Raw genomic sequence first — 20,542 nt, 5'->3', positions numbered from 1 at the left:
TTGTATTCTTGTTATTTAACAAATTACAGTGTGAATGGATATGTAACAAAGCCTTGGAAATGTGTTTCCTATCAGTAATTGCATTTCTTTGTAAATTATTGGCCTTAACTACATTGAAAACCCCTGCCTTTATAGTTCCCAAGATCAAGTGTCTGATATAATATTACAAAAGGGTACCTGAATAAGAGAAACCACTTCTTAATGGAATTGACCAGTCAACTCAATAAAACAATCATTTGGGTCAGTTTTTTCCACTAATTAGCATTTTTTGATATGACAATTTCTCTTGCTTTACATAGGACACATGATATCGATGCATTTCCCTACATCATGCTCAACCAGGGAATTTAATTTGATTAGTGTTTTGCATATACTAAAGTATTATTTCCATCTAGACACATTCAGGCTCCATGGGGAGTTGTCAGAGTGGTGTTCTTGTTGTTTCCATGAAACATTCTATCCAAAATGATCACAAAGAAAGAACTAACCCCAGAAGGAAAAACAAAGACTATAGAGCACAGCCAAAACAAACAAGCAAGCAAATGAAAAGGACACATTGAAAAAGTGCTAAGTTAATACCGTGGGACAAAAATATTTAATAAAGATAAAATTAGGAAAATGGCTCAAAGCTTTTTTTTTTCTACTTGGTGGGATTTCACTGTAAAGCAAATACCTTTTTTGGGTTATTTGCTCATATTTGTGTAAATATTTGTGTGTGTGTGTGTGTGTGTGTGTGTGTAATCTCTTGCCCATCTCTTTTGTCAGGAACCATTAAATGCCGTGCCCAGAGAGATGTTGTAAATCAGCTACTATAAAATTAGGGTATGCTAGAAACTCATAATTAAATATATAAGATTATTTTACAGGACCAGACAACAGTTCTACATTTTATGTTATATTAAAAACTGAGGAAACATCATCTGTGAAATCTAATAAGGCAGAACATTATTATGTTCATATTGAAAGCCTGATTTATCTGAATGGATTAAGGGTGCCTTGTGGAATATCTTGTATTAGTTGACTAATTCTTGTCCTCATTAGTGTTCTGAGGCAACTGTAACACCTGCAAGTAAATATCTATTCAAAATAATTTCAGAAACATTGTTTAATCATCACAGACAGAATATTGTTTGCTGTGTTACTGCAGATTAAATAGCATACATTTACTTTTATATCCCTTAAAAAAAGAATTTGAAAAGCAAATTAGTGAATGGCAGAGCTGTCACCCTTGATAAAGATGTTTCACATCTTTGGAGAGCTTAAACATGGTACACTGAAGGGTGTTCACTGTGAGCACTAAGTGGTTTGTAAGATAAAAGAGAGAAACCAGAAGTGAGAAGGTTTCTATTACAAACCTAGTCATATCATGTAAAGGTATGGCATGGATTATATCCCACTGCTGCCCTTTCCCCTCCCCCTCATCTGCCAGAACTTCAACTGTCCTCTATGACATACAACTGAGCAGGAGACATAGAATCACATTTTTCACAGGGATTTGAAATGTCTTTGTGGTCATGGTCTAGCAGTAATAGAAACCATATGCTGTGGGTCAGGAGGTAAGCTATCTTGAAACAGAAGAACCCATCCCTTGGCCTGATGACCTTGGGAAAAGTTAGTCATTTCAATGCATTTTTCCTTGAAGTGATGTGGGGATTGTTTGGGCTACTTTTTCCTCTATGTCACCCTAAGTTGTGAGGGCGGTAACCACCTATTATCCATAAAGAGGATAGTGTCAGTGATAAGCAAATTGTTAATGGCAGTAGCAATAAAATTCTCTTCCAGGGCACCTGTTAAATGATTTGTTGTAGATTGATTTGCATTTCCCGTTGTGATTTTAAACTCCTTTTGGCTTCCTAATACTTTAAAACAGGAGTCTGATGGAATGAGAGATAGCATGTAAGAATTTGATTTAAGCTGAGTACTTTGTAGACATTCGAAAACCAGCTTGCGTCTTAAATTACATTGCCTCTGGAATGCCAGCATGTAAGACAAAGCAATATGATCTTGTAATGGCTGTCGGCCCATCTCCAGTTGACACACACATGTGAATTATATGGATTGGGTCACTTGAGGTTTCCCACTTCCCATAAAATAATGTTTATCATGGCTTGATGGGACTCAGAATTGGTCCCTAAGTAAGTTTTGCTCTAGTCTCTTGAAGTGATCTGTGAGCATGTCCCCCAAATTGACAGTGACTTAGAGGCCTTGGCTGTTTAAAATGCTGCTGGTGGGCAGTCATCAGAGGGTCAGTATTTTGGTACAATCCATAGTGAAATGAGGAGAACTGTTTTTTGTTTGTTTGTTTTATGTGGGTTTTTGGTTTGGGTTTTTTGTTTTTTGTCTTTTTTTTGTATTAGAAAAGTTTTTCTTCCACTGCTGAGTTTTGATTATAGCTATAAGCAATTTTCTAAAATTGTGATAAGGGTTTATCAGAAATTTTCAACATCCAATTGATGAATCTCCAAACTACCACACATCCCGTGTTCTCTGTTTCCTCAGATTGAAGGGGATAGTGAAAATGTGTCCTCCCTCCCCATTCTTCTCAGGAATGTCTGTTACTCATCCCTCTACCTGCTTCTGGAGGGCTCATGATTTGAGGAAAATGGGATATAAAATGTCTCTTAGAATCTCCATTTCAAACTAGTTTCCTGAAATGACGAAGCTTTATACTTAACTCCCTACCATTCTTTTTTTTTTTTTTTTTTTTTCTGGAGGTTTCCTCTCTGTGTACTTATTTCTGTCCAGGGAGACTGGGGAGGCCTGTAGTCAGTTCTCTTATCAGGCAGAACTACATACGTTAAAACTAAAAGAAAGAAAGGAAGATTGAGTTAAACTGGCCCTAAAAATATTGATGTTCCATCACTGGAAAGGTTGACAGGTTCTTTCAAAGGAAGGTCATTTTGGAAGCTTAAGAAACCTTTTTCACTTAACTCTAGTTTTCGCTTTTATGTAAGAGCTCGTCACAGGTTTTCCCATACTATTTTATCATGATTCTGATAGGTTTCAGAATGAAGAAAGGAACGCAGCTTAAAGAGTGCAAGGCTCGTGCAACGACACTGCACTTTGAAATAAGCCAGGGTGATTTGTCTTCGTCAGTTGTTCCGTAATGGTGTTTCACTTCTTTTACAGCATGAAATAAAATCTTGTGATATTATTTCAAAAAATTCACTTGTAAATTTTAGGCCAAAACCATGAATGACTCTAAATGTTTTCAAAAATATTTAACAAATATTAGTTTAATTTTGTTTTCTCTACTGTTTATACTCTAAATATTTTCCTTTGACCAATATTAGAAATATTTCCGTTGAAATCTCCAGACATCAAAACAACTGTGAAAACAGAGAATTGGTTATAGCTAAATGACCAATTTTCTATAGGATAACTTTATCACATAGATAATGAAGAAATTATATAGGCATTCCTTTGAGACCTCCTCTAACAATCAGACCAGAGGTTTTGATTGAGAAATTCCCTTATTAATGTAGACTGAGTGAATGAACTAATTTCTTTGTAATGTTTTCTAATGGGAACTTTCCACTGATGTGAGGGCAAAGGGAAACCCCTACCATCTTCACTGTCATGAAAAAAAACAAAAACAAAGGCAGCCCTGGGCTTCTCTGGTGGTGCAGTGGTTGAGAGTCCGCCTGCTGATGCAGGGGACACGGGTTCGTGTCCCGGTCCGGGAAGATCCCACATGCCGCGGAGCGGCTGGGCCCGTGAGCCATGGCCACTGAGCCTGCGTGTCCGGAGTCTGTGCTCGGTAACGGGAGAGGCCACAACAGTGAGAGGCCCGCGTACCACAGAAAAAAAAAAAAAAAGGCAGCCCTTGCCACATATAATATATTTGAGTGACAGTATAATACAGCTTTCTTAGGTGATCAGATAGAAGTATCTTGATGTTCTATTGAATTTCAGCTCTACCATTCCTCATCAAAGCAGTTACTGTAATACAATGTAATAAATGAAAGTTGAAATGGAATGATTATAAGTAAACTTGAATTTTGTCTTATTACCTGCCACTTATAGTAAAACACCATGAAAGAAATTGCATCTTCTAGGCAATCAAGAATATTCTATGATCTTGGTATTACTTACACCAAGGTTGATTTTAAGACGTTCCCTTTGGGTGGAGTTTTGTTTTTTTTTTTTAACGTCTTTATTGGAGTATAATTGCTTTACAGTGTTGTGTTAGTTTCTGCTATATAACAAAGTGAATCAGCTATATGTATACATATATCCCCTGGGTGGAGTTTTACAGAATAGAAATGATGTCATTTTTCCCCCTAGACATTAAGACATTCTATTAGTTTTCTTTTGATAAGTACCTTTCTTATAATCGCCGCAGAGCAGGAATCATGAGCTCTGGGCATTTCACTGAAACACTCGCATTTACAAGTATCTTCTTAAAATTGAGACCTGTCTTTGTTTTTTTCTTTTCGATTTGGTGGTGTTCTTTTTTGTTCGTTTACAATACACCTAGGAAAGTATAAAATGTGTGTTTTTATTCTTTTTTAAAATTAATTAAACTATGTTGTTATTCTTTGTAATGCTTTACTACCAAGGCAGATATAGTAGCTTTAAAGATGGCATTGACAGATTTTTTAGAATCAGACCAGATATTTGTATGCAATTAAAATAGAAAATGACACCCTACAATTCTTGAGACATTTTGGAAACACTTTGGCTCTCCAAATTGATCTTTTTCTATCTCCAGAAATTATTTCGGTTTTGGATTAATTATTTCTCTCAGAAACAAGAAATCATCATCACTTGAAACGTTATCTATAATATGCTAACGTCTCTTCAGTGAAGCAGGAGTTCGACATCCAATCAGAGCAGATGACGAGAGGAGATGAACTCCAGGAGATATGTCTGCAGCCAAATTTGGGCTGCATTGCCTGTCTTCACGGGAGGGCACCTGTGTGGTTGTTTCCTGAAAAATTCAATGGCCAGGGTGTGTGTGCCCACCTCTCTCCATTTGTACCGTCAACACATAAATCCGGGCCTTTATCATTTCATACCATGACTGTCAATGTGGCCTTCTCTCTGGCTTCTGGTCTACCAGTCTTAGCTCCCCTTTTACCATCCCAACTCTGATCTCCTTGCTAAATTTTCCTAAAACAACGATCTGATCATCTCATATCATGTTCTAAACTTTCCTTGTTTTTTTACTGCCTACAGAATATATAAAATTCGAAGCTCGTTGCCTTATGGTTAGGAGAGAAAGCAATTGCCTAACTTATTGGCCTCTAAAGGAAATATTAGAACTTCTCTTTAAATTTATTTTTCTCATCCTTCTAAATTTGTATGTCTGTGTATATTTCATAACATATATAATTTACTAATGTATTAGTACATAGATATAATTGATGAATAAATATACATATATTAGGGTATGCTCAAAATACATTTTACTAAAAGAATACACGCGCACACACACACACATTGTAGATCATTGATGTAACTTCTTTCTTTCCTTTCTCCTTTTCCACAGTTTGGGCAAGGCAGGTGTATTAAATCTGTCCTGTTGGTAGACCCAGAACTAATCTAGACACACTCTTTAAGTCTGCTACAGGTGTTTAGATTTGCTTAGCATATCCTTTAGACAAAGGCAATTGGTAAATATGGTCTAGCCATGTTTCACCTCTTTTCTTTCTCTTTTTGTTCTCTTCGGAATATTTCAAAGGGGCTACCAATCAGGTTCTTCTGTTTAGCCTGGGCTGGCTCTTATTTTCTCATTCTCGTTAACTCCTTTACTGGACTCTATGCGTATTCTGGTCTGTACATATTCTCTCCCATTCTCCCTGGTAGTTGTCTTTCTGTCAGTCGTAACCTATAGCACTATGTTTCGATGCTTTCAGCCGCACGCAGTCTTCAAACCCCAGGCACTCCGTGATTATGTAGGGCTACAGGTACTATCAAGGCCACCACTGCCACATCACCAAGCTATCCCACCCCCGGGCACTCACTTTACCTCTTATACTTCCTCCACTGCATGGAGACCACAGTGCTAATTCTGAGACCATCCTAGCTTTCTTCTTCATGGTTCACTCACTTTGATTATGAGTTGTTCTGGCACTGGGAGCTAAAAATGGCACTCCTGCCATGGTCTGAGGCTCTCGATACTCCATACTCTTTTCGTGGTAGTATAATGTATTTTTCTCCAAAATCTCAGTTGTCTGGGAGGCAAAGGTCTGGCTCAGAAAGGTTGATTGAAGGACAGCTCCTCAGGACACTAACTGTCCTGACTAGATCCTGTTTCCTTTTTTTTTTTTTTTCCACTTTAGTCTAAATGTATATACGTCCAGACAAAAGGGATACACCTTTTTCTCAAGAAGAGAAGTATTAACAGACATTCCCAGGCAAACCGGTCCTTATGATTACTGTGTTTAAAGTCAGCCCAAGACAACTAACTGTCAAAAGGATAGTTGGATATCTTCTTCTGGAATATCAACAGAAGAAGAAGGGACTCCTGAAGCTCCCAATGCACTCCCCATGAATGATATCTGCATTCAAGTTTTGCATGTTCTGGCTATGTCTGCCTCCTTAAACTTATCTTCTATCTTCTCTCTCTAGTATTTCGGTCATTTTGAACTATTCTCCATTCCTAGACAGCGCCTACCTCGCTGCCTTTGTCCCTGGCCTAAAAAGCCTCCCCAGCCACCACCTACCTGTTGAAATCCTATCCATTCTTGCATACCTAGCTCACATAATAGTAATGATCATCAAACAGCCTCTGTTAACCATCTTCACCAAAAGTAAACTCTTTCTCATCAGATGCCCTGTGGCATTTATTTTGTGGCATTCTTAAGATAGCCTTGTCACATCCTGACTTGATGGTTATTCTTGTATAGTTTAAAAAAAAATTATTTCTGTAATACCTATCCTGCTAGTTCATAAGTTCTTTTAGGACGGTTTCTATGTCATATTCATCTTTGTATATTCCTGACTGCCTAGTTATAATGTTATTAATATATAGGAGGCACATTTGTATTTCTAGAGGGGATTATATGACTGAATGAAATGCTTCTTCTGATGGAATTTTTTAACCTAACACCGCTGAGAATTTTCCTGTCAGCAAAGAGACAGTAGCGTATCATTCTGACATTCCTTTGAGGCACATGTTTATTCAGTGTCCACCCTCTTACAAGAAGATACTTAATAAAAAAAGAAAATCGGTAGCTTAATTTTATGCTTAGCCAAGAAATTTATTTTGCACTTCTAAGGAAAATCTCCAGCAAACCCAATTACTCTCCCAGCAATGCACTTCAAAGGAGAGACGAATGCATTTCTTGTACAGAATTCTTGGATATGTTTGATCATTAGTCAGGGCAAGTAGTTTGACTTGAGGCTATTTACTCAGCAGGAATAAAAATTACAGCATTGCTTCAACCAAGAGGAGTGCCCCATCCCTTCCCCAAGCAGAATTTAATTTGATCTGTCAGAGAAGTAATAGAGCTTTGCTATAGAAATGAGTCACGATCAGTAAGATTTGGTTGACTTTTGGGCTATTAAATGCTCCTTCCCCTCACCTTTTTCAGGAATAATAATAACAGAGACACTTGTCACCCAGTAACTGACTGAGGACCTGAGAATTTCACAGCAATTGTTATTACTGAAACAGTTTTTGTTTTTCTCAGTCTAAGCCTTGCTCTTACACTTGTGTTTTTTTTTTTTTCTCTTAATACATGTAAGTGGTCTATGGCTGATATTTATTTCAACTAGGAAGTACCACAAAATATTTTTGATGTAGTCAAAATATAAAGTAATATCATTAGACTTCTAATTACAAATATACAAAAGTTTTGTGGATAAGATCAATTTATGGAAAAAATGGCTTTAAATGTTAACTTTTTAAAAATACTAAGTACCTATTGTCTTAGTGTATATACTTTACACTGTCTGGGGAAAAAAAATTGCACATCACCTTTCAACATGTAATTTTTCAGCATTTAAATTTTTAATTAAATTTAATTTCAGTTTATAAGGTGTTTATTACCATTTGGCATATTCTTCAGCTAAAATAATTAACAGCGATAATTAAAACTTTCCATGCTTGATTTTCTTATCTCAGTTTTTTAGGAAAATAATGCTTTAAATTTATAGAAAATAAACTGGTATATAATCCCAGATGCATTAGACAATATCTATAATTTTTCACTATGCACAATGCTGAAAGCAAAATTATTTTTTAGTTTTTAGACAAAAGAAATATACAAAGAAAGCACTGGTGAATCATTTGTTATTGGTTACTTTTAAAAAAAGAGTAAAACTACTTCTGTAACATTAATTTTAAAAACTTAATTGCCATGTTCTAATGGGAGTGTAATGAGTTTTCCTCACAGTGAACTCTAATGAGTTTATGAACGTGCTGCCATATTTATGGTAGAGGCTATGCAGATTTGATTCATGTTTGTTTATGCATGCATTACATTTGGGAATATATTTAGGGACCATAAGGTTGCTGGAGAATTTGTTACAGGAAAGAAAACTTATGAATAGGACTTCTTATCCCAGGAGTGGAATTAGGTAAAATTAACAGAGAATTGAAGTTATCTTTGATCATGACTTTTTATCACATGTTTATTCACTTTGAGGAAGTGTTGCCTGCTTTTTTTGATGTTCAGCAGAGCAGTACAATGCAATATACAGAAGCATAATGTTGAATTTTCATAATAATGCTTGTGATGCAAATGAGGCACACTTCAAAAAGCAGGTTGATTAGCATTTCTTGGTAAGATGACAGTCCCCTCTTTTTTAAAATTTCTGTTCATTAGTTTTATCGGTAGATTACATATCCAGATTTAAAATTTGAAGTGCATACTTTTTGTTTATAATTATAATGCGAATTTAAATAGTTTTAGATTGTGCGTTTAAAACAATTCTTCTGCCACTGAATTACACTCTGAATTAATGAGCTGTGTGCCACCTCAGAGCCCTTTGCTTTGAAATTCAGTCCGGTTTAAAGTGAACTCCAACCATTTCAGGCCCGCATCTCACAAAAGGTGACGGGATTAATGAGCTCCAGGGGCTCCGTGGCTCTCTTAGGGGCATATATCACTAAATTCTATTCTCAGGAAACGTTATTCTTTTTTTTTTTTTTTTTTTTTTTTTTTTTGCGGTACGCGGGCCTCTCACTGTTGTGGCCTCTCCCGCTGTGGAGCACAGGCTCTGGACGCACAGGCTCAGCGGCCATGGCTCACGGGCCCAGCTGCCCCGCGGCATGTGCGATCTTCCTGGACCAGGGCACGAACCCGTGTCCCCTGTATTGGCAGGCGGACTCTCAACCACTGCGCCACCAGGGAAGCCCGGAAACGTTATTCTTATGCGGGAAGATGGGAGTTGCATGTGGAGAAACGGTATTTAAGCAAATGGTTTGACAATTGCGGATGAGGAGTGGTCTTATACCCCACTAGGCATATATGAGACAAGGGCTTTTGCCTTTTCTAACTGAAGCAAAATTAAAATTGATGTATATTTTAATAAGGCTACTACTGATGTAAAAACAATGCTCCTTTAAGGTTTATTACCTAACTTTGTTTTCATTTTCACTTAATGGACTTTCTAGGGCTTGGACAAAGGACTTACACACGCTTCCACCCATATATTCTAGCCGAGTTATAAAACCTTCTCCCTAGCTACTGCATAGGAATGACTCACATTTTTCTCCTCTTAGAACTTCTCAAGGCATCTTCATAGTCTATATAATGGGGAGAGTAAAAATGCGAGAAAAAGTTGTCCGTTTATCTTCAGAGTAGAATTTCCTGGTAAGCTGACAATCCCCTCTTTTGAAATTCATGCTTAGTAATTCTATGAGTAGATTACATAGCAAGAGTTTCAGACTGAGGCAGTCAAACCCTTTACCTCTGGGGAGAATTATCTACCTAAAGTTGTCCCACTTAATCTGGACAGCCTGGGCTAGGGATGGCAAATTCATGGTAATCCTGTAAATATTTCTTCTTCTCAGGCAGACATCACTCATCAATCACAGCCTTTTTCTTCATGGAACCAACACTCTTCACTAAGACACAGCCTCAGAATTCTTCTCAAAACTATGATCCAGGCAGCCTCTACCTGTTGACCAGAGTTGACAGGTGAAAAAACATATTTGCCGCTCTGGCCTGGTCAGCCCTCTTTGCCACAGTTAGGTGCTGTGACCACTTGGACAGACCTACAAAATTCTAGCCTATCTTCAGCTTCCAATTACACAGATGTTAAGGTGGGATGATATTGCCATCTTTGAGTTGATGAAATACGGTCTTCTCTTTGTCCGTCCTGATGCCCTTTTTACTTGGATTCAACCTTTTTCTACCTTTTCCTTCCTGGCTGATCATCCTTGTCATCTACATTTCATTCCTCCAACTTTATTCACGTCTTACTCCTGACCTCACCATTGTTTTACCAATAGAGTGTGAAAATATTTTCTAATGGATAAATTGTCATCTTCGAGTAAAGATGTGTTCATGTTGCAGCTCTAACTTCGGCATGCCACAGGTGTTATGGTGCAAATTGTGCATCCACCAGGCATTATTTGATGCCCTTGCTCAAGCCCTCCCTTGACAGGTAGTAATACTCATCTAAAAGCAAGGGAACTTTCTGCTCGTGGACACCGCCGAGTAAGCATCTTTGACTCTCCTCCCACCCCCCACCACTGCCGTCATGTCTTAAGTCAGAGTCACCCAAAGAGCCCGAACAGCTGCGGAAGCTCTTCATAGGAGGTTTGAGCTTTGAAACAACCGATGAGAGTCTGAGGAGCCATTTTGAGCAGTAGGGAACGCTCACAGATTGTGTGGTGATGAGGGATCCAAACACCAATCGCTCCAGAGGCTTCGGGGTTGTCACGTATGCCACTGTGGAGGAGGTGGATGCGGCCATGAAGGCAAGGCCACACAAGGTGGATGGAAGAGCTGTGGAACCAAAGAGGGCCGTCTCAAGAGAAGATTCTCAAAGACCTGGTGCCAACTTAACTGTGAAAAAGATTTTTGTTGGTGGCATTAAAGAAGACACTGAAGAACATCACCTAAGAGATTATTTTGAACAGTATGGGAAAATTGAAGTGATTGAAATCATGACTGATCGAGGCAGTGGCAAAAAGAGAGGCTTTGCTTTCGTAACCTTTGATGACCATGACTCTGTAGACAAGATTGTCATTCAGAAATACCACACTGTGAATGGCCACAACTGTGAAGTAAGGAAAGCCCTATCTAAGCAAGAGATGGATAGTGCCTCATCCAGCCAAGGAGGTTGAAGTGGTTTTGGAAACTTTGGTGGTGGTCGTGGAGGTGGTTTTGGTGGGAATGACAACTTTGGCCATGGAGGAAACTTCAGTGGTTGAGGTGGCTTTGGTGGCAGTCGTGGTGGTGGTGGATATGGTGGTAGTGGGGATGGCTATAATGGAGTTGGTAATGATGGTGGTTATGGAGGAGGTGGCCCTGGTTACTCTGGAGGAAGCAGAGGCTATGGAAGTGGTGGACAGGGTTATGGAAACCAGGGCAGTGGCTATGGCGGGAGTGACAGCTATAACAACGGAGGAGGCGAAGGCGGCTTTGGCGGTGGTAGTGGAAGCAATTTTGGAGGTGGTGGAAGCTACAATGATTCTGGCAGTTACAACAATCAGTCTTCAAATTTTGGACCCATGAAAGGAGGAAACTTTGGAGGCAGAAGTTCTGGCCCCTATGGTGGTGGAGGCCAATACTTTGCCACACCCCGAAACCAAGGTGGCTATGGTGGTTCCAGCAACAGCAGTAGCTATGGCAGTGGCAGAGGTTTTGATTACTGCCAGGAAACAAAGCTTAGCAGGAGAGGAGAGCCAGAGAAGTGACAGGGAAGCTACAGGTTACAACAGATTTGTGAACTCAGCCAAGCACAGTGGTGGCAGGACCTAGCTTCTACAAAGAAGACATGTTTTAGACAATACTCATGTGTATGGGCAAAAAAAACTCGAGGACTGTATTAGTGACTAATTGTATAACAGGTTATTTTAGTTTCTGTTCTGTGGAAAGTGTAAAGCATTCCAACAAAGGGTTTTAATGTAGATTTTTTTTGTTTGTTTGCACCCGTGCTGTTGATTGCTAAATGTACTAGTCTGATCATGACGCTGAATAAATGTGTCTTTTTAAAAAATAAATAAATAAATAAATAATAAAAGCAAGGGAAGATGACAGCAGCTAGAATCCCATTGCCCATAAAAACAGGCTCCTGACTCCTCCTCTGGCATTTGTGTCTCATCACAGCAAATCTGGATGCAAGAAAGTCAAAGAAAAGGAATATTTTCTGAATCCTGGAGAGATCTATTACTTCAAGAGCCCAACCCAAGTTCTGCTAAAGATTATGTATGCTTCTATGTTGGATTCTCAAAATTTAGATTTTTTACAGATCACAGCGACTAAATGAAATATCACGAATATGGTAAAAAGCACATGGGAAAGAGAGCCATAGTTTAAAAATACAGAGAATTTCTAGACATCTAAGATATTACAATTCTGTTTGCAATTCATTACATGAGAAAACAAAAGAGCCCAAAGATGGGAAGGTGAACATCTCATGCCTGCAGTACATGGATGAGTTGAAGCTCTATGACAGCTCTAAAACCCAGCCTAATATAGTATGAAACATTCTGAAGAATGCTATTGAAGATATGCAAATAGAGTTTGGAATGGAAAAATGCAAATCATTTGGACTGGCACAGGGCCAATTTATCTGTTCACTGTCAGCTAATATCAGAACTTCACAGGTTTAACTCATGGGGAAATATACACATGTAGACTTCCTTCAGGGGGGGAAAGATTCTGCATGCAGCCAGCATTAAATATTTGAGTTTTGTTTGCCACTGTTGTATCCGGTGTGTGTTAACTGGAGTGTTTAATTCACATCCTAATGTCATTTTAGGAGCTATTTAGTTCTCTTCTTGATGGAGACATGAGGTAATCCAGGGCACCACAAGCTGATGGGCAGGTTTTAGAATATCCTGGTTTAGATGCAGCTGGAACCTCTAAATAATTCCAAATACTGAAGAGATGACTATACACAGCATAGTATGTTTTAGTTGGAATTAGGTCTATATACATATATATAAACTCATGATATTGGAAAATGAGGTCTCATATTAATTTACAAAAAGCTTTCTGTCTAGGAAAAGAAGTGGTGGTGTCCTTGGGAGCAACACAAAGAACTAAGTTGTTATTGAGACAAAGAATTAAAAAGGACAGCTCATTTTATTTATGATTTTTTTGAAGCCTATGCAGGTGACTTTTTTAGTTTTGGGACTTGGACATTTTGATTTCATTCTCCCTGGAGAGCCACCTAAACTGGAGGCTGGACACCAGATTACAAATTTACCTTCCCCTTGAATTTGTAGCCCCTAGGGAGATGGAATTAGTTTAGTTGCTAATGAACTTTGGTCCCCAGCACAGAATAATTACAGTGGAATATAATGACAGTTTGAAGAGCAACAGGGGGATTTTACCAAACTCTATTTACTCTTCCCTCATCCCATTTACAGGTCAGCTTATTAAAGTTGTGACTTCTTGGTAGATGGTTTCCATGGAGGGACACAGTTTCATCTTTGATAAACTATTCTAGGGTTAATTTGAGTCAACAAACATTGATTTGTGTTTCACATGTGACATATGATGCTGTCATAGGAGTTATAGGGGTACTAAGATGAATGTGAAAATCTGCTTGCCCTTCACTAAGATGGCTTGAGGGTCATGTATGCAAAGATGTGCACAGTTAAAAGGTAAAATGTAGTAAATGTTATCATGGAGGCATAAAGTAGTCAGCTTTGGAGACAAAGAGATATGTAGGGATGAAAAAGACATCGATAGCCATTTTGATTTGGGAGCTCACTGTGACTGTAGGGAAAACAGCTCCCTTAGAGTTGTGGTGAGGCAAAAATTGCAATGGGAGGGGGAAAAATTGCAGTGGGCACAGGAAGGAGTAAAAGGTAAAAACAGAGACGTAAAAGTGCATCACTCTTTCAAGTAGTTTGGTAGAAGATGGGAAGGGGGACCTATAGCTTTGTCACCTTTGCACATTTGCAAGCCCATGTAGCATCCTCCTCTGGGAGAGCCTATGGCAACATTAGATATGGGAGCATGCCCTGGAGATGGCTCTGTAGCAGACCTCCCACTCTGTAGTTGCCAGCCAGAGATCACATTTCAGTACTGTGTCACAGGACCCCTGCACCCCCATGTGTCCACCTGATCTGGGGTACAAGACTAGGGAAAGCAATGAGAAATACTTGTCCACCTGGAGGCAAAGTTTGTGAAGAGATTTTCTTTCCCTGCTTAGTATTAATAATGCCCTTGGTTGGGAAGCCACCCATGTCCTCACATGGGCCAAGTTTAATTCTATTCTGTTCTATTCAACAAACTTATCCCTAGGTATTCTGTGTGAGGCCCTGCTTTAGTTCAAGGTCTACAGCACGGATAAAAGAGGTTCCTGCCCTCAAGAAACTCAATCTCTCTGGGGAAGCAAGAAACAAAAGTAGCATTTCATTATAGTCTGATGAATATAGGTACAGTGGAGGAATGAATGACAGGTTGTGAGGGTCCAGATGACAGGCACTTAGACCAACCTGGGGCATCTCAGATGCTTCTAGAGCCGAGTCTTGAAAGATGGCTAAGAATTATCCAGGTAGCTGAGAAAAAAAAACCTAAAGAAATACTCAGGAGTATGAACCAAAGTGTGTGGTTAGTTAATCACATGAGGGTATGGCTAACGAGGGAGTGCTGCGAGCTGTGAGATGTGCCTAGAGAGGGAGGTGGGGCCTGGCCCTGGAAGGACTAACATGTCACATCCAGATTCCTGGGTCTTATTGTATAGATAATGGTGGGGTATGGTTACTATAGTGATTTAAGCAGGAAGCGGCTTGAATGTTTTAGTCTTTTACAGAGATTATTCTGACTGAAGTAGCTATGTGTGTATGTGTGTGTGTGTGTGTGTGTGTGTGTGTGTGTAAGGATGAGCTGGGCAGAGACCAGTTTGGAATATAAAGTGACAGACCAAGTAAGAAATCATGGCCTGAATGAGGCCAGAGGAAGTGAGATTGGAGAGGACAGGTAAAACTGTTTTTTAGTGACCGAATGCTCTGGTAGAGAGTTGGGGGCTTTAGGTGCCTCTGGAATTCTGGCCGTGTTGACTAGAAGTGCTTTTGTGGCTCAGTGAGAACCATCTGCTTGTCTAAATGATTCTCATAGACATTTTCAAAATAGGGTGGAGTTTGGAGGCAGAAGATGGAGCTATATAGAGTCAAAGCAAGGAGGGGGGAAAAAGAACATGAAGGAAAGCAATAAAGAGAAATGGAGAGGGCATGCTATTATTTGCTGTCTCGACCCATGTCTTAGCTCACCTCCAGTTTTCCAGCAATACTTTTTCTCTATTTTTAAATTTTTCATTACTAAATACCTTAAAAAATGACCATAGGACATTGATGGAGTTACCATGGTTTGCGAGTGTCTGAGAAGCAAGTTCTAGAAGCACTGTGTTGGTGGCCAGGTATGTGCTTATATGATTTTATCAGACATCCATAAGGAACAATGTAAGCCAGTAATTTTTGGGGGGTTGCTGAAGTGGAAGAAATGACAAGTGTTAAATAAGCAATGAGAAAAATGTAAAAGGAACCAGTAAGCACCACTATAGTTAAATGGACCCCACATACTTATCCCTCAGAGTGTATTTCAGTTGGTTCTGGGTGTGTTGTGTCTGTTGCGCCAGGTGGCGAGTTTGCTCATTTGGTTGGAATCCTGGAGTAATGAGGTCAGAATTAGGGGCTTAATATTCCTGCAGGCCATTGGTTTTAACCTAGTCCGTGACCCCAGAAGGACACTTTAAACCTCATCATCCTCCTAACTTTTGTCTTTGGGTGCAGGGGGGCACCAAGCAGAACGTATAGATGGCTTTCCAGCACGTCTGTCTTCACCAGCAGAAAGCTGTGCTCAGATAGGTAGGATTACTCTTTACATGAAAAGAGCAGGCTGTTCCATAATTAGAAAAATTAGAAACTGCTGTGAGAAAGGCAGTAACTGGTTGCTGTTGAATACCCGTTCTTGAATTTGGTTTGCAAGAAATGGGGATCTGGGAGCCTTGTTAATTTTATGGCCTGTGATGAGAGTTTTTTTTTTTTTTTAACATCTTTATTGGGGTATAATTGCTTTACAATGGTGTGTTAGTTTCTGCTTTATAACAAAGTGAATCAGTTATACATATACATATGTTCCCATATGTCTTCCCTCTTGCGTCTGCCTCCCTCCCACCCTCCCTATCCCACCCCTCCAGGCTGTCACAAAGCACCGAGCCGATATCCCTGTGCCATGCGGCTGCTTCCCACTAGCTATCTACCTTACGTTTGTTAGTGTGTATATGTCCATGCCTCTCTCTCGCCCTGTCACAGCTCACCCTTCCCCCTCCCCATATCCTCAAGTCCGTTCTCCAGTAGGTCTGCGTCTTTATTCCTGTCTTACCCCTAGGTTCTTCATGACATTTTTTTTTCTTAAATTCCATATATATGTGTTAGCATACGGTATTTGTCGTTTTCTTTCTGACTTACTTCACTCTGTATGACAGACTCTAGGTCTAACCACCTCATCACAAGTAGCTCAATTTCATTTCTTTTTATGGCTGAGTAATATTCCATTGTACATATGTGCCACATCTTCTTTATCCATTCATCCGATGATGGGCACTTAGGTTGTTTCCATCTCCGGGCTATTGTAAATAGAGCTGCAATGAACATTTTGGTACATGACTCTTTAGAATTATGGTTTTCTCAGGGTATATACCCAGTAGTGGGATTGCTGGGTCATATGGTAATTCTATTTGTAGTTTTTTAAGGAACCTCCATACTGTTCTCCATAGTGGCTGAACCAATTCACATTCCCACCAGCAGTGCAAGAGTGTTCCCTTTTCTCCACACCCTCTCCAGCATTTATTGTTTCTAGATTTGTTGATGATGGCCATTTTGACTGGTGTGAGATGATATCTCATTGTGGTTTTGATTTGCATTTCTCTAATGATTAATGATGTTGAGCATTCTTTCATGTGTTTGTTGGCAGTCTGTATATCTTCTTTGGAGAAATGTCTACTTAGGTCTTCTGCCCATTTTTGGATTGGGTTGTTTGTTTTTTTGTTATTGAGCTGCATGAGCTCCTTGTAAATTTTGGAGATTAATCCTTTGTCAGTTGCTTCATTTGCAAATATTTTCTCCCATTCTGAGGGTTGTCTTTTGGTCTTGTTTATGGTTTCCTTTGCTGTGCAAAAGCTTTGAAGTTTCATTAGGTTCCATTTGTTTATTTTTGTTTTTATTTCCATTTCTCTAGGAGGTGGGTCAGAAAGGATCTTGCTGTGATTTATGTCATAGAGTGTTCTGCCTATGTTTTCCTCTAAGAGTTTGATAGTTTCTGGCCTTACATTTAGGTCTGTAATCCATTTTGAGCTTATTTTTGTGTATGGTGTTAGGGAGTGATCTAATCTCATACTTTTACATGTACCTGTCCAGAGAGTTTTTATATCACTGTATTGGTGTACTTAACTGATGACACACAGAACACTGGTAGTCGATAGGCCTAGACTTAACACATGAAACATCTTACTCAGTGTGACTGGATTGACTGCCTACTTTTATTTTAGGACATTTTGTGTTTAATGATTTGTGCCACATCTTGGGGTGATCCTCTCACTTGATGCAGTGGAGATGAAATAGATTATATTTTACACTACCAGTGTTATGTTTAAAAAACCTGTTTGTTACTCAAGTATAAACATCTGTATCTAATTCAGGGATGAATTCAGGTTTTGTGGGGACTGAAACTTACACGACATTTGGGGTGAGCCCTCTTTGAGAGAAAGAAAACTTATAAAATCTGTTATGAAGTGATTATTAAAACTCATTCTTTCCTTTAAGTTGATGAAATTAAAGAAATATTAATAGCTGAGAAAAGATTGCCTTGTTTCATAAGTCTTTATTTAGGTTCTTTTTTAAATTTATTTTTAATTTTATAATTTAATTTTATTTATTTATTTAAACAGCAGGTTCTTATTAGTCATCCATTTTATACACATCAGTGTATACATTTCAATCCCAATCTCCCAATTCATCACACCACCACCCTCAGCCCCCGTCGCTTTCCCCCGTTGGTGTCCATATGTTTGTTCTCTACACTTGTGTCTCAATTACTGCCCTGCAAACCGGTTCATCTGGACCATTTTTCTAGGTTCCATATATATGCGTTAATATACGATATTTGTTATTCTCTTTCTGACTTACTTCACTCTGTATGACAGTCTCTAGATCCATCCACATCTCTACAAATGACCCAATTTCGTTCCTTTTTATGGCTGAGTAATATTCCATTGTATATATGTACCACATCTTCTTTATCCATTCGTCTGTCGATGGGCATTTAGGTTGCTTCTGTGACCTGGCTATTGTAAATAGTGCTGCAATGAACATTGGGGTGTGTGTGTCTTTTTGAATTATGGTGTTCTCTGGGTATACACCCAGTAGTGGGATTGCTGGGTCATATGGAAATCCTATTTTTAGTTTTTTTAAGAACCTCCATACTGCCCTCCGTAGTGGCTATATCAATTTACATTCCCACCAACAGTGGAAGAGGGTTCTGTTTTCTCCACATCCTCTCCAGCATTTGTTGTTTGTAGATTTTCTGATGGTGCCCATTCTAACTGGTGTGAGGTGATACCTCATTGTAGTTTTGATTTGCATTTCTCTAATAATTAGTGATGTTGAGCATCTTTTCATGTGCTTCTTGGCCATCTGTATGTCTTCTTTGGAGAAATGTCTATTTAGGTCTTCTGCCCATTTTTGGATTGGGTTGTTTCTTTATTATTAATAACAATAAATATTGAGCTGTTTATATATTTTGGAGATTAATCCTTTGTCCATTGATTCATTTGCAAATATTTTCTCCCATTCTGAGAGTTGTCTTTTTGTCTTGTTTTTAGTTTCCTTTGCTGTGCAAAAGCTTTGAAGTTTCATTAGGTCCCATTTGTTTATTTTTGGTTTTATTTCCATTACTCTAGGAGGTGGATCAAAAAAGACCTTGCTGTGATTTATGTCAAAGAGTGTTCTGCCTGTGTTTTCCTCTAAGAGTTTTATAGTGTCCGGTCTTACATTTAGGTCTCAAATCCATTTTGAGTTTATTTTTGTATATGGTGTTAGGGAGTGTTCTAACTTCATTCTTTTACAAGTAGCTGTCCAGTTTTCCCAGCACCACTTATTGAAGAGACTGTCTTTTCTCCACTGTATATCCTTACCTCCTTTGTCATAAATGAGTTGACCATAGGTGAGTGGGTTTATCTCTGGGATTTCTATCCTGTTCCATTGATCTATGTTTCTGTTTTTGTGCCAGTACCATATTGTCTTGATTACTGTAGCTTTTTAGTATAGTCTGAAGTCAGGGAGTCTGATTCTTCCAGCCCCGTTTTTTGCCCTCAAGACCGCTTTGGCTATTCAGGGTCTTTGGTGTCTCCCTACACATTTTAACATTTTTTGTTCTAGTTCTGTAAAAAATGCCATTGGTAATTTGATAGTGATTGCATGAATCTGTAGATTGCTTTGGGTAGTGTAGTCATTTTCATAATATTGATTCTTCCAATCCAAGAATGTGGTATATCTCTCCATCTGTTGGTATCATCTTTAATTTCTTTCATCAGTGTCTTATTGTTTCCTGCATACGCGTCTTTTGTCTCCCCAGGTAGGTTTATTCCTAGGTATTTTATTCTTTTTGTTGCAATGGTAAATGGGAGTGTTTCCTTCATTTCTCTTTCAGATTTTTCATCATTAGTGTATAGGAATGAAAGAGATTTCTACACATTAATTTTGTATGCTGCAACTTTACCATATTCATTGATTAGCTCTAGTAGTTTTCTGGTGGCATCTTTAGGATTCTCTATGTATAGTATCATGTCATCTGCAAACAGTGACAGTTTTACGTCTTCTTTTCCAATTTGTATTCCTTCTATTTCTTTTTCTTCTCTGATTACCATGGCTAGGAGTTCCAAAACTATGTTGAATAATAGTGGTGAGAGTGGACATCCTTGTCTCGTTCCTGATCTTAGAGGAAATGCTTTCAGCTTTTCACCATTGAGAATGATGTTTGCTGTAGGTTTGTCATATATGACCTTTATTATGTTCAGGTAGGTTCCTTCTATGCCCAGTTTCTGGAGAGTTTTTATCATAAATTGGTGTTGAATTTTGTCAAAAGCTTTTTCTGCATCTATTGAGATGATCATATGGTTTTTGTTCTTCAATTTGTTATTATGGTGTATCACATTGATTGATTTCCATATATTGAAGAATGCTTGCATCCCTGGGATAAACCCCACCTGACGGTGGTGTATGATCCTTTTAATGTGTTGCTGGATTCTGTTTGCTAGTATTTTGCTGAGGATTTCTGCATCTATATTCATCAGTGATATTGGTCTGTAATTTTCTTTTTTTGTAGTATCTTTGTCTCGTTTTGGTATCAGGGTGATGGTGGTCTCATAGAATGAGTTTGTGAGGGTTCTTTCCTCTGCAATGGTT

The 20,542-nt window shown here is 38.7% G+C and overlaps 1 protein-coding gene and 1 pseudogene across 1 annotated transcript in view; both read left to right on the top strand.

The window, feature by feature from the left end:
• MACROD2 (mono-ADP ribosylhydrolase 2) overlaps nucleotides 1-20,542 on the top strand; it is a 1,987,750-nt gene that overhangs the window by 823,822 nt on the left and 1,143,386 nt on the right. The gene's annotated exons all lie outside the window — the stretch shown is intronic.
• Nucleotides 1,587-20,542, top strand: part of LOC149747450 (heterogeneous nuclear ribonucleoprotein A1 pseudogene) — a 77,766-nt pseudogene continuing 58,810 nt past the window's right edge.

This window comes from Delphinapterus leucas, chromosome 15 (genome assembly GCF_059928025.1).
Source record: "Delphinapterus leucas isolate spDelLeu-1000000601 "Yukka" chromosome 15, BTC_Dleu_Yukka2, whole genome shotgun sequence".
Lineage (NCBI taxonomy): Eukaryota > Metazoa > Chordata > Mammalia > Artiodactyla > Monodontidae > Delphinapterus > Delphinapterus leucas.
This window is presented reverse-complemented; position numbering and strand designations above follow the sequence as displayed.